The sequence below is a fragment of the Ictalurus furcatus genome, chromosome 6 (assembly GCF_023375685.1).
Source record: "Ictalurus furcatus strain D&B chromosome 6, Billie_1.0, whole genome shotgun sequence".
Classification (NCBI taxonomy): Eukaryota; Metazoa; Chordata; class Actinopteri; order Siluriformes; family Ictaluridae; genus Ictalurus; species Ictalurus furcatus.
Window position 1 is genome coordinate 1116679 of NC_071260.1, and position 14477 is coordinate 1131155.

Below are 14477 nucleotides of genomic sequence, written 5' to 3' on the forward strand. Positions count from 1 at the left end.
TATTATTATTATGAATTGTAGTATCAGGAGGAGAGGTACTCTTGTGTATGCTGTATGTGGTATAATTCCCTCAGTGTATTTTTGGAATAAATTGCTCTTCCTCTTGCTGAACAGCTCCATTTGGTCACACACTCGCGCTGTGACAGTAAAAGCAATTGAAGTGAAGTGAATTGTATTTCAGCTTTTCAGTGGAATGACCTTCTCATATCAGTTCCAGATGCTGTATGTCGCTTCACTACACACACACACACACACACACACACGCACACACACACACACACACACACACACATTTAATATTCCATTCAGCAGCCGAGGTGGTGTTTCATTACCCCAGCTTTAGTGTGCACAAGTTAACGATGTTCACTCCGGATCATCTCCGTCACCTTCACATCACCTTCACCTACATGTGAACAGAGCCTGGAATGTCAGGAATGTGTCAGGAATGAAGTGTGTGTGGCGCTGTTATAGGAAAATAATCCACACCGGGGCGGTGTGATCAAGCGGAGTTACTGTTACCACCCTGAAGTCAATTTCTATTCAACGAAGAACGAGGCGTTGTACTTTTTACCCGTTTATAGTTACATTTAGTGATGTGGAACATCTGTGATGAGAGTTAGTTACTGCTGTCACTTACATTAGAGCAGACGTAAATCAAATAAATAAACGGTGATATTTACACGTGAATGGAGGGAAACCCACGCTGTTCTCCTCCTAAACTGTATTGGATTTGTTAAAGAGCAAGTGCATATCATTTCTTTTTCTTTTCTTTCTTTCTCCATTTTCTCTTCTTCATCTTTTACATTTTTGAGTCCCTCGAGTATTTCACGAACGCAGAAATTAGCACGGAATCGAGGAAACTCCGCAATATTTGGCGGAGCTTGCAATTTTTTTCAAAATTTGGGCCAGGTTTGGGCCGAGAAGGGTCACGTGAGGTCGTCACGTCGCTGAACGCGCGTTCAGTAAAAGCCCTCCGACAGACACACTCATTATTTCTGGAACTCAGCTGCAGGGACGTCACTGATGTTCTCCCCCAGACTGAGACAAGTGTGACAGAGGCGTAGAGCGCAGGTCTCTGTTCGACTTTCAGCATTTCACATTCTGCAGAAAGTCTCTTCTTCCTGCAGAGTGATGACGAACTGATCTCGTTCTGATTGTGAATTGATTGTAGTGAAGAGACGAGCAGCTGAGTGGCAGAGACTTCACACCTGGCCTTGTCCTATAACGTGTCATCTGTACAGCCTGTCTGACTCAGATCAGCTCCGTGTTCAGTAGCTCAGTGTTCAGTAGCTCAGTGTTTAATAGCTGTGTTCAGTAGCTCAGTGTTTAATAGCTGTGTTCAGTAGCTCAGTGTTTAATAGCTGTGTTCAGTAGCTTGCCGCTTGTTGCATAAATCCATTTTCAACACACTCGTCTCATTGACATGTATGTCTATTTTACAATATTATTATTATATCATTTTATTTAATCATCATCATCATCATCATCATCATCATATTATTATTATTATTATTATTATTATTATTATTATTATTATTGTTGTTCTTATTATTTTTATTATTCCTGTACCCAGTACTCATGTAATAAATCTCACAGTTATTCCTGTGATCACAGCTGTATGTAGTATGTATCAGGGACAAGAAAGAAGTTTGTGAGTAATGTAAATTCACTTTTAGTAAATTATCACATAATATACTTCATTATTTATTTCAATTTATTTCATTCCTCCATAGTGTGTGTGTGTGTGTGTGTGTGTGTGTGTGTGTGTGTGTGTGTAATAGCAGTTGGTATTGTGAGTAGAGAGCACTTGTGTGTGTTTGGCGGCTCTACTGCGAGTGAAGTGTCAGACTTATTGGCTGTGGGATCTCCCTCACTACAGCACACACACTACAGCACACACACACACACACACACACACACACACACTTGATGCTGCTCTCAGAGATAATCATGCTGAGATGAAACACTCATCTACGTTCTCACGGTCTAATCACTGCACAGGTCCGACCCGTGTTTTCACGTGGAGACGCTCAGGAGGGAAAACCTGATGGAGAGAGGGAAAAAAAGAATTAATACGGAAAGAAGAAAAGAATGAGGGAAAGATGATGAAAGGAATACAGCGTATACAAAAAGAAACGAGGGAGAAAACGCTGAGGGAGAAAAAAGGAGAAGAATGAAACAAGAGGAGAAAAGAGAAAAGAAAGAAAGAAAGAAAGAAAACTGAAATAAAGAAAAAGAAGAAAGAAATTTTGAATGAATGAAAGACAAAAGGTAAAAAGAAACAAAGAAATAAAGAGGAAAAGCAAGAAATAATAATAATAATAATAATAATAATAATAATATAATTATTGTAGTTGAATGGTGATATTTGGAAGAAACTTTTTTGGACCTTCAGGAGTTCAGGAAACAGGAGATCCTCTTTACTCCTGATCTACTGGATCGGACCACGTCTCAAATTAGATCTTTTTTCCCATGATGCTAAATTGGTGTCTAAACCCTTCTGTTAGCTAGATTAGCTTCTGTTAGCTACATTAGCTTCTGTTAGCTAGATTAGCTTCTGTTAGCTACATTAGCTCCTGTTAGCTGCAGTGCAGAATTCGGAGCTGGTCCTCGTCCTCACTGCATGTGCAGTGGCTCAAACTGTGTACGCTTCAGGTTTGGTTCCATTTCTGATAGATAATGGAATAAAAATGTCTCTCGCTGCTGGACTCGTCGCGTCAGAGCCGACTGCAGAGGCACAGCTGACATTCCTGACAACTAAACGTCTCTCAGAATTCCAGCTGGACCAATTTATTGGCTCCCTGTGGTGCTGTGAACAGGATTTCTTCTTTCTGGCACACACATTACAGATCTTCAGTCCTTTTTCACAACCTGTGTGTGTGTGTGAGTGAGTGTGAGTGAGTGTGTGTGTGTGAGTGTGTGTGTGTGAGTGTGAGTGTGAGTTTTATGACTGTTAGTGGATCTGTAAAACTGAAACCCTGTCACACTACACCGTATTTATTTTCCTCGTTTCACTTAGCGGGATTGATTCCTCAGCACGTAATTGGCCGTTTGAAAACACTTCGCACGCGGTGGTCCTGCGCAATGTAACAGCGCTACTGCAATTCTTTGTTTGTTTGCTTGTTTTTTTGCATAATACACCTGTCTGTCTCTCAAAATGTGATAAGACCCAAAGAGAAGCGCTGGAGTAAACATCAACATGAAAGTGTGTTGAATTCTGGATTCTGATTGGTCGTCAGGTGTTGAGAAACTTCCTATATAGAAGCGCAGCGGCAAATAACAAGTTTGTATCAATGTGCTTGTTCGAATACAATATCATTTCTATAGTAACAGCTCGTTCGCAGCGGACGCGCCACATAAACGGATTGAAAACCCGCGTAATCGTTGATCGATCGGTTGCCAGGAGACACATTTTTACCGTTGATAAAATCTCAGAATCTTATCAAGCGTTGTCTCAAACTGCTTCCGAGAACCTGTACACGTGAAGTCTTTTATTTTGCGTGTAGTTTGTCAGTAAGAAAAGTTAGGCTAAGTGTAGTCTGATAACTTTTGTACACTTTTCTGGCCTCGAGCTTCAGAATCAGTCTGATTAACTCTCTGCATTTCTGTTCGTTCTGACGGGAACAACAGCGTTTATTTAGAAAAGGCGTGTGGTCTGTCTCGTGCACCAGGAGAGCTGTGATATGATATAACGTCTCTAACACGGAGACGCTGCAGTGTAACACAGAGAGAGGAATAATCAGACACGTTCCCTGCCTCTGCGCTGAGCTCGTACAGGCTCTGACACACACTAAACCCAGGGATGAGTTTAAAATGTCACATTCATAATGCTGCGATTATCCTTCCTGACTTTCCTGTTTTTTGAGGTTTTTTTTCCTACTTCCTTTAGTGGTGTATTTGTGCGGGTTTTGCCCTCTGCCCGCCTCGGTTCGACCTTCAGTAATGGATCTGTGTGTGTAGTCCGTGTCTGTCGGTGCCATGACCCCTATTACAGATAATGAGCACGATTCCTGCAGAAAGAAGGAATAAAAAAGACTCCGCATTTACATCGCATCACCTCTGGCTTCACTGCTACACCTTTGAGAATTGGGTTGTTGTTTAGTTTCTTTCTTTCTTTCTTTGTTTTTTTCTTCGGTGGGTTAGGGCTTTCTATTTGAATTCCGTATGCGTGTAAACAAAAGAGACGTTTGAGGGTTTTGTGTGAAAAGTCCTGCAACAGACTCAAGACACAAACTTAAAGTTTTAAAACAGTGTAGATTTTTGATCTGGACTCGGGCTCCTGAATATGTGGAGGTAAACACTGTGTGTCTGGTTTATTAAAGGACTGTGTGTGTGTGTGTGTGTGTGTGTGTGTAAAAACATCTGTAAACATAACAATAACACCCACCAAAAAACTGTACATGAGCACGTCTTGCCTTCCCGTGTTGCGTATTTGGAGTGTTTCTACAGTGAAGTGAAAAATGAGTGGGCGGAGTCAATGCAAATTGATGCGGTGTGAAAGTGGCTTGAGAAGGAAAAAAAAAAAAGGATTAATATGCGTGAATGAATTTCACCGAAGGGCAGGTGTTAAATTTGCATAAACCCAATTTGGTCGTTTGAAGATGAAAATTATACCATTTATTGAGTCTGAATAATGATAAAGTTTTATCGAAAGTAGGGAATAGCGTCTCGAAATGATGAAAACGTTCTTTTATGATTATGACATATTACAATCGCGGGAATGTTGGTTTGTTTAATATTCACCGAACGTTCGGACGTCTGATATCATCCGTTTCAGTCACCTTATGAACACCTTCGTTTTCCATTCACCGATCTGAACCCGTCATAGCTAGTCTAGTCTAGTACGCAGCTCTGGATCCAGAGTGCTCATGTGATGGTGGACAGGTTTGAGAACAGTCTGCTGTGGCTGTAGAGTCCGATGCGAGAGTGGTCCGATCTCTAGAGCAGAACACTGAGGCAGCTTTGGCTCTTCTTTGGGCTGTCTTATCCACCGATCGCTGCATCAGGTTGGTCTGGTACGTGACGAGACCTGTCTTCACTTCTAGCGTCCAGGTGCTCCTGTCTGAAACAAGCTGCGGCCGTGTTCCGGGGGATTGATATCAAGAGCCTTGAGGTCATCCTTGTAGACGTTCCTGAGGCCAGATCACTAATGAGGAGATCCTTTAGTGTACGGTCTCTGCTTGAAATGAGTGAACATGGAGGTGGTGCAGCTCTCTCAAGCACTGTAGATCTTGTCATGCCACATGATGCCCAGTGTGCACCTGAGACAGCACATGTGGAAAAAACTGAGCATCTGTCCATGTTTCACATGATAGCGTTCATGTACATTTAACACACACTCACACAATACTTTCCTCGGGAAAATAGATAATGAAGTTACAAAAGACACACCTTTGATGTAACGATCAATGAATATGAAGTATGATGTGTCATTGTTCTGGTATGAGAGGAATAAACAGTTGGGGAAACGCTGTTACTGGACAGTAATCAACTCTCAGTGCATCAGTCTGCATCACTCCACACCATCCCGGATTATTTTCCTGCTACAGCAAATCTCCGAGTGCTTTATTACTCATTATTTGGCACGTCGAGCACCTTTTTTTTTTTTCCTTCTTCTTAAATAATCTAGTCGTTTGTATAACAGCTACTTCAGTCTTCGTTCTATGCGAGCCGTGGTTAGAGCTGTTCTTTTCGTTCGTCTGTCTCTCGCCTATCTTCCCGACTAATTGCCCTTATTATTAAGCTATGTTTCTAGCAGTGCATAATTACGAGTAAACAGAATCACCACCCACACACAGCACAGATGCAGGCATTAGCATTAGCATTTTCACACCGCTCCCCACAGCATCCGCTTTCTCCCAGCATGCTTTGCGAGAGAGCTGCTTGGAAATACGAGGTGTTTTCCTAATGAGGACACACACACCGTAAGACGGTTTGAGAAGATAAACCGAAAACTGAACGTGAACTTGGACTGAAACGAAGCCCCGAAGAACTGTTTTTATTCCATCATTTATCAAAAACTAATACTGCTTTGTCAAATAATATTTCTCAAATAAATCCCATCTTTCCTCACTAGCACAGAGTGTGAGAGGAACCGTGTGTACGTCTCGGAGGAGTTCGCCTCTGCTGCATCGCTCTCGCTCGCCAAGCCGACGCCACACTCCCTCTCTCCTCCTCTAGAGGAAAAATACACAGAGATGCCATTCCCAAATTAACCCCCGGAACTCTGTAACGGTGTCCAAGTCATGAACGCTCACGATTTAGGAATTATTTCACTGTTTACTCTGTTCACCGTAGGCTAACGGCCACGCTTCATGCATGGGAGATGCATCTGGTCACGAGCTCTGCCTCAACCGGCAAACACCGGACTCAGGAATTTAGCAATAACCCGAAACATTCGAGCGATAAAACAGAAACTAGAAAAGATCGTGAAAAACGTGGCACCGAGTGAGAATGTTGGTGTTCCATGATGTGAGAACGTGGCCATGTTCTGTAGGTCTATCGTTAGAAGATCTTCATGGTATATATAATCTGACGCGGAGGACACACACTATCACACATTCTGTTACAGAGTTCAGAGAAGAGTTATTAATATTAAGATCTTCTACAGTAAAATGTGACGAGCGTAGAAGCAGCTTTATGAATCTGTTCAGAGATGGAAGTACTTTTTCAGAATGGAAGGATTTGTTGTGGCATGGCTCTGATGGCGCATGGATACGACACGCGCTTCAGGAACGTGTGAAGGACGTGGAACTATTTTTTATCGTTTCACTCCAATGTTGGAAGGTTGGCTCATGAGAAGAGCTTTGGTGAGACCATTTTTTCGAAACTTTTTATTGTCTCAGGTTTGAATGTGAGTTAAATAGTCACTGATGAGCTCAACGACTAACTTAGACATCTATTTCTTTTTCTTTTTTACACAGAATAGTAAATTGACTTTATATATATATATATATATATATATATATATATATATATATATATATATATATATATATATATATATATATATATATATATATATGTATGTATGTATATAAAGTCCCTGTGAATAGAAACGATAACGTATTAGATCGTGCGCTTTAGTATAAACCTGCACTGACCAATCAGGGTCCAGAATATCAACCATCCACTTAATTTCAGCAGGAAGCCAGCGGACGATAATACCAGGTTTAGACGTGAAAGTTCAAATTCTGTTCTCATCTGATTTGGTTAAAAACAAAGAAGGGTTCATATTTGCATAAAGCCGAGGCAACATCGATCCTCTCGTGAAAAATTCGTACGCATCTGAACAAACAAACACGATGTGGATGGATTATGTGGTAAGAAAATGTACGTATGCTAACCACGCCCCTAACTGTAACTTTCATTTCTGTGAGTTTTCATAGAGTCTTGTCAATTGTTAGGAATTTGTAAGCGTGAGACAATGTGGAGCTGAGCTGTGAGACACTTCAGAGAGGGGAGAGAAGTGCACAAGGGTGAGCTGGAAACAAGATTTACACTCCTCTATTGATTCTGACTCAGCAGTCGATCAGAGTGTTAGCTGAAGCTCCAGGTGAACCGAAAGACCCCCGAGTCTCTACTTCACCACTAAGAGACGTGACGGCTGTAGACTCCAGTCGGCTATCAGACTCGAATCCTCATCGATTTCAGGACTAGATTACAAAATATTCAAATTCTCTTTTCTATTTATACAATTTCAGTGAAGTAAATAATAACAGAGACACCACGCATCTCTGCTGGAAAAAAATACAAGACAATACAGACCATCATGGAAATTCAAATGGTTTCCACTACAAATACCATTACAAACCATCAGCTAAGCATTAAAACTATTATTATTTCCATTATTAGTCCTTAATGGTATCCACTAGACATAACATGCCACCAAGAGAAGGCAACAAATTACCAGTAGAGACCCACATGGACCATTATAGTTTCCATTAAAACCAATAAAATTCCCATTATAACCATTAAAACGGTTACAAATTCTCTGAGCATTTCTGTTGTTTGTGTTCCCGGTCTGAGAGAAAATCCATGATCTTAATTTAAATCTGGACATCCATTAAATCCATAAATCAAGCCAGCAGTCACATCCCACTGAGTATAGTTCTTCACAAGTGGTTAATTTTGGATAAGCTCCACGAACACTGATATCTCGTCCTGTGTTCATTAGTTAAACATCATAAAAGTCAAAATATCGTTCAAACTGCTTGAGCTTGTCCAAGATGGCTGCCTTAGTAACGTTCCAGTATTTAGCTACACTGAGATACTTACGCAAAAAAAAAAAAAAAAAAAGTTTTGAGTGACTTTTACGGTATGGGTTTTGAGTGAACATTAGCATGCTAGTTAAGAAACCAAACATGTCTCTGGATAAGTAGAAACAAATCTGTAAATTAGATGTCGTAGCCTAAACTCTGTCAGACAGAACTGTACACTGAATTTGACTGATTTTAATCGACTGGATATCTGTGGAGAGATGACTCCTATTAGCTTTTGCTAACCAGTTCTGTGAGTACACGAGACATTTGGAGTGCACTGTAAGCACACTTCCTGCCCTGAAAACAGCTGAGTGAAAACATGTACGCTTCTATTTCAGCTTGAGTAATATGTTTTTCCATTGAGAGAAAATGAAGCCCTTATCTTCCCAAGCTAGCAGGGGGTACGGTTTATTTAAAACCGGTCATTTTGCACCGTGGAAAGCCGCTGTTGAATTCAGATAGTGAGGGAAGAAGGGAAAAAATAAGGTGTATTTTTGTAAAGAGTGGCTGTTGCTGCTCCGTTCTCCCCAGATAGCTGACGAACCGCTGCGAGGAACGAGAGAAAACATCTGTCGACGCTGATTTCCCTCCACAACAACGTGGTTATCATCATTCAGATCTTCTCTGCCTGGCGTTGGAAATAGAGCTAATTCACACGCACTCTACGCATAGCTTCTGTACACACACACGCGCGCACATTCCCCGGGAGGTTCATTATTTCCTCAGAAGCAGATCGCGCGGATGCTCTTTCTGTCCTTCTTCTCGTCTCCCTCGTTTGCTCTGCTTTCGTCGTCTGCATCTCGTTAACACGCACAATCTGCCTCCAAACAGTGAAAGAACGACTAATGCTCACTGCTCTCACTGCCGTATCCCCTTCTCTCGCCAGGAAGTGGGCCGCTCTCATCATTTCTAAAATCTCGGGACGAAGGAAAACACCGCTGTCGATAATGTTAGCCAAGCCAAGTTGATTTGGGAAAAAGTGGAATAGTCCCTCCTGGAGGCGTTAGCCCAAGGCTATCTCCTTGGATATCAGGATTATGAAGTGCTAGCATGCTCGTTAAGATGTTCTCACGGCAAGACGGCTGTACAATTAGTCTTAAATCCCTGGAATCTGTCTTACGTCCACCTCAATATAAACAATTCTTATATAACTGAAACGGCGCACCGTTTATTCACATTTATTCAAGAAATTGAGTGAAGTTTCCTCTTTTATATTTTTAGCAATGATTTTTGTAAAGATTTATGACCTTTCTTTTTTGCCTGTGGTGCCTGGTTATTTCAAATCTTCCATATTTCCTTGTTATTTTATTTATTTATATTTAAAATCTATTACATTTATATTTCTTCAAAATGTCCTCACGAGCCAAGCCATTTTTCTTAGGAAGAACATCATCACTGCACACACTGAATCATACGACCTTAAAGCCAGGCTTTATATATTAAACTGGTGGCTGTGACTCAGGTGGTAGAGCGGGTTGTCCACTAATCGTAGGGTTGGCGGTTCGATTCCAGCCCACATGACCCCACATGCCGAAGTGTCCTTGGGCAAGACTCTGAACCCCAAGTTGCTCCCGATGGCAAGTTAGCGCCGTGCATGGCAGCTCTGCTACCATTAGTGTGTGTGTGTGTGTGTGAATGGGTGAATGAGACACAGTGTAAAGCACTTTGTAGAAGTGTAGACCATTTACCATTGTGATTGGTCAGAAGGTGCTGATTAATTTTCTATAACAGCAGCTCTGACAGGTTTATATTAATGTGCTCGTTCTGATAAATTATCGTTTCTATAGTAACGGCTCATTCACAGGGACGTGCGTGGCAGGGGACAGTCCACTGATAATAAATGGATTAGAAAATGTTTCGATCATTCATTTGGTGAAGTGTTCTGTGAGAGGAAATGTGTCTATGTAACGTGTAAGGAAGGAGTCTCCAGTGTCAGCGCTGTGTAGCAGTCAGAGGTAAAGCCGTAACTTTAAGTTTTCCCACATCTTCATCACAGAAGATGCTTCTTTTGACGCTTCTTTGTGGTTTCTCGGTAACATGACAAGCTGCAGTTTTTTTGTCGTATTAGCTTTGAGAGAGGATAAAGAGAGAGGATAAAGAGAGAGGATACAAAGAGGGGCGTACGGTGGCTTAATGGTTAGCGCATTCCCCTCACACCTCCAGGGTCGGGGGTTCGATTCCCACCGTGGCCCTGTGTGTTGCATGTTCTCCCCGTGCTGCGGGGGGTTCCTTCGGGTACTCCGGTTTCCTCCCCCAGTCCAAAGACATGCATGGTAGGCTGATTGGCGTGTCCAAAGTGTCCGTAGTGTATGAATGGGTGTGTCAGTGTGTATGTGATTGTGCCCTGCGATGGATTGGTACCCTGTCCAGGGTGTACCCCGCCTTGTGCCCCATGCTCCCTGGGATAGGCTCCAGGTTCCCCGTGACCCTGAAAAGGATAAGCAGTATAGAAGATGGATGGATGGATGGATGGATGAATAAAGAGAGAGGATAAAGAGAGGGCTGGTGAGAGAACGATTGTTTACAGCTGCTATAACGTAAGTGACAACAGGAGCTAACTTGTTTCACCGACAATTAAATGTAACTGAATGGATAAAAGTGTTGTTGTTTAATCAAATTGCTGAGGTGTAAGAGAAATAAGACACTTGGGGACATGCTGTTACAGGAAAATAATCACCTACAGGATAGCAACTCCGCTTTGTCGCTGATTATTTTTGCTATAATAGCATGACACAGTGTTTCTTTCCATACAGATACTTTAAACTGTTTTGTGAAAAACTGTAGATGTGGTATGATATGCAAATCAGCTCATATTTTATTATCCGTTGCCTCATTTGCATATTTTAATGCATGAGTATATACGTTGAACAGGTTCGGGTTGACTCTGATCTGAGTAAAAGAATATTATAAGCCTAGGATGGTGTGTTAGCAGAAACTAAAGTGGCTCATGTTGACCTAAATAAAATAAGAATAAAGGTTAATCGCAGTAGGGTGTGTGTGTGTGTGTGTGTGTGTGTGTGTGTGTATGAGACATAGCCGTTGTCTAGAATAGCAATAGCAGACGTGTGTTTGGACTCGTAGAGGAGTCAGTTTCTCCATATCTGTCTCTCCAAGATCAAAGGGAGTGTTCTCAGCGTTCTCAGTATGTCAGAAAGCTGCAACTCGAAGCCCAGCATGAATAATAGAACGGCCCCTGGTTGATTCTTTATTTCTGATGTCAGTATTACAAACTGCTAGCATGCTTGCTAATCTGCTCTCATTTGAAGATGAGAGGCCCTGAACAAAATACAGTATGTGTGAAGCGTACTTGGGTCAAGTGGCATGCTGTTGCAATATTGACCACTCTGACCCAGGAGGAGTAACGCTCGTAAATGTGAAATGTGTCTGCTGAAATTTACTTTGATCTTACTGGAGAGCTCGTGCGCCCATAACGGAAGGAATGAGGAGCCTCTGACTGAATAATGAAACATCTAGTTTCTGCTCTAATGCAGTTTTAACGCAGAATCTGGCAACACACCAGAACAGACACTTTTTTTTTCATTTCTCTCCTTCTCCAGATGTGTGTGTGTGTGTGCGCGCGCGCTAGCCGCTTCTAGTTCCATTACAGAAAAATTTAAAAGTTCCTTAAACTTTACTGTACATTTATACAAGTTTAATATGATACACTCAGAACTTGACAAGATTAAACGTTATATCAGTAGTATTTCTTGGTATTGACAGTTTTTGTCTGGTCTTGGTCTCGGCTGGTGTGGGCCTTGATCTTGTCTTGGTCTCAGTTTAATCTCAGACTTGGTTGAGAGGGGTCTACAATGGAATGGTCTCTGTTGGTATGGGTCTCTCTATTTTCCTGATCTGGGTTGGTTACCATCTTGGTCCTGATTAGTATTGGTCTGGCTCTTCTCTTGGTCTTTGTTGGTAAAAGTCAAAATAAAAGTTAGGACAATGTGGATTTGTCTTCATCTGTGCTGGTTTTTGTCTTGTTTTTTCTGTATCTCAGTTGGTCTTGGTCTTGTTTTGGTCTCAGTTAGTATAGATCTTGATTTGGTTGGTATGGGTCTTGCTCTTGGTATCTCAATTGGTATCAGTGTAGGTTTTGTCTTTATGTGGTTGGTATTAGGTTTGGTATAGGTCTTGAAGTTGGTCAAAGTTTTAGTCCTGCATGGTATAGGTATTTTCTTGGTTGTTATTAATATTGGTCTCACTTTTGTGCTGGTCTCAGCTGGCATGGATTTTGGTTTTAATTGGTTTTAATCTGGTTTCAATATGTCTGGGTCTCAGTTGGTATGGGTCTTGATTGTGTCCTGTTCTTAATTGAGATGAGTCTCTGTCTTGTCCTGGTCTCTGTTTGTAGTGGTCTTTGTTTCGTCCTGGTCTTGGTTGGTCTAGGTTTTAATTTTGTTTTGGTCTCAGCTGATATGGGTCATTGTATTCTCTTGGTCTTGGTTGGTATGGGTGTAACTTTTGTATTGAACTTGGTATAGGTCTTTCTCGTGTCATAGTCTTATTTTGTATAGGTCTTGGTCTCATCTTGGCCTTTGTTGGTATTGGTCTCGATCTTATTGTAGACTCAGTTGGTAGCGGTCTTGGTCTTTTCCTGTTCTTGCTTGGTATGGGTCTCAGTCTTGTCTTGGTTGGTATGGGTCTCAGTCTTGTCTTGGTCTTGGTTGGTATGGGTCTCAGTCTAGTCTTGGTCTTGGTTGGTATGAGTCTCAGTCTTGTATTGGTCTTGGTTAGTATGGGTCTCAGTCTAGTCTTGGTCTTGGTTGGTATGGGTCTCAGTGTAGTCTTGGTCTTGGTTGGTATGAGTTTCAGTCTTGTCTTGGTCTTGTTTGGTATGGGTCTCAGTCTTGTCTTGGTCTTGTTTAGTATTGGTCTCAGTCTTGTCTTGGTCTTGGTTGGTATGGGTCTCAGTCTTGTCTTGGTCTTGGTTGGTATGGGTCTCAGTCTTGTCTTGGTCTTGGTTGGTATGGGTCTCAGTCTTGTCTTGGTCTTGGTTGGTATGGGTCTCAATCTAGTCCTGGTCTTGGTTGGTATGGGTCTCAGTCTAGTCTTGGTCTTGGTTGGTATGGGTCTCAGTCTTGTCTTGGTCTTGGTTGGTATGGGTCTCAGTCTTTTTTTGCCCTCAGCCGGTCTTGTCAGTATAAGTCTGTTGGTATGGGTTTTGGTCTTGTTTTGGTCTCTGTTGGTATGGGTTTTTGTCTTTTCATAGTCTTATAATAATTACAACAATGGACAGGGCAGTTGAAAGAGGAAAAATAAATACATTTGTGAAGTGCACTGTAGGTAACATATTAAGCTTAACACATTATTTCAAACATAAAATAATCAAGCACTCTTGTTAAACATTAGCATTGTAGCGTGCGTAATATTTCTCAAAATGGCAGACAGTCTTGTAGGAACACTACCTAGACATAAATTCCAGGGTTTGGGACACAGTCTGTAGTGTTCTTGGCCCAAGGTGCTGAATAAAATCATTAAAGTGACATTTGTAGAATGAAGCGTGCGTATTGATTTTATGCATCATCCCCACAATGGAGCTTTATGGTTATTTTACAGTGCAGTAATGTTTATGTCCATGTCAGACAATAGCTGAGTTGAGTATACACACACACACACACACACGGCTGTAAGCACATTGTGTACTGTATTATTAATAGTCTTTCCCAGCATTTTTTTCTGTTTATGCCTGAGCTCACAGCAGGCAGGTGTGTTCGCTCACTCTAAAAATTTATGTCAAGCTGTGTTTGGCCACAAGGGCTTCTACTCGGATGAGTTTTGTTTTTCCTTGTGTGTGTCTTTATGTGTGTGTGTGTGTGTGTGTGTGTGTGTGTGTGTTTATTTATTTATTTTTGGAGTGCTCTCCATGACGCTGCACACTTCTAAGCTGTTCAATAAATTCCAACCTCAGGAAATCGACTCCCTTTCTCCAGCTTGATATGCCAAGGATACAATAACATCCTTGAACTCCAACTCGCTTCCAAGTTTGTTTTAAACTCTCAGAAAGCCCAGCATTGATTTTGCTGTAGGTTTTCAGATTTTGTTTTCCTGTGTACGGTATTTTCGCAGATTGCTGGTAAATGCATTGGCCAGTTTTATTTATTTATTTATTTATTTTCATAAGGTGGTCCTGAAAGGGCAAGTCATCTTTAAATGAAAAATAAATGAGCCAATAAATAAATAAATAAATAAATAAAAACTCCAACATTTCACCTTCAT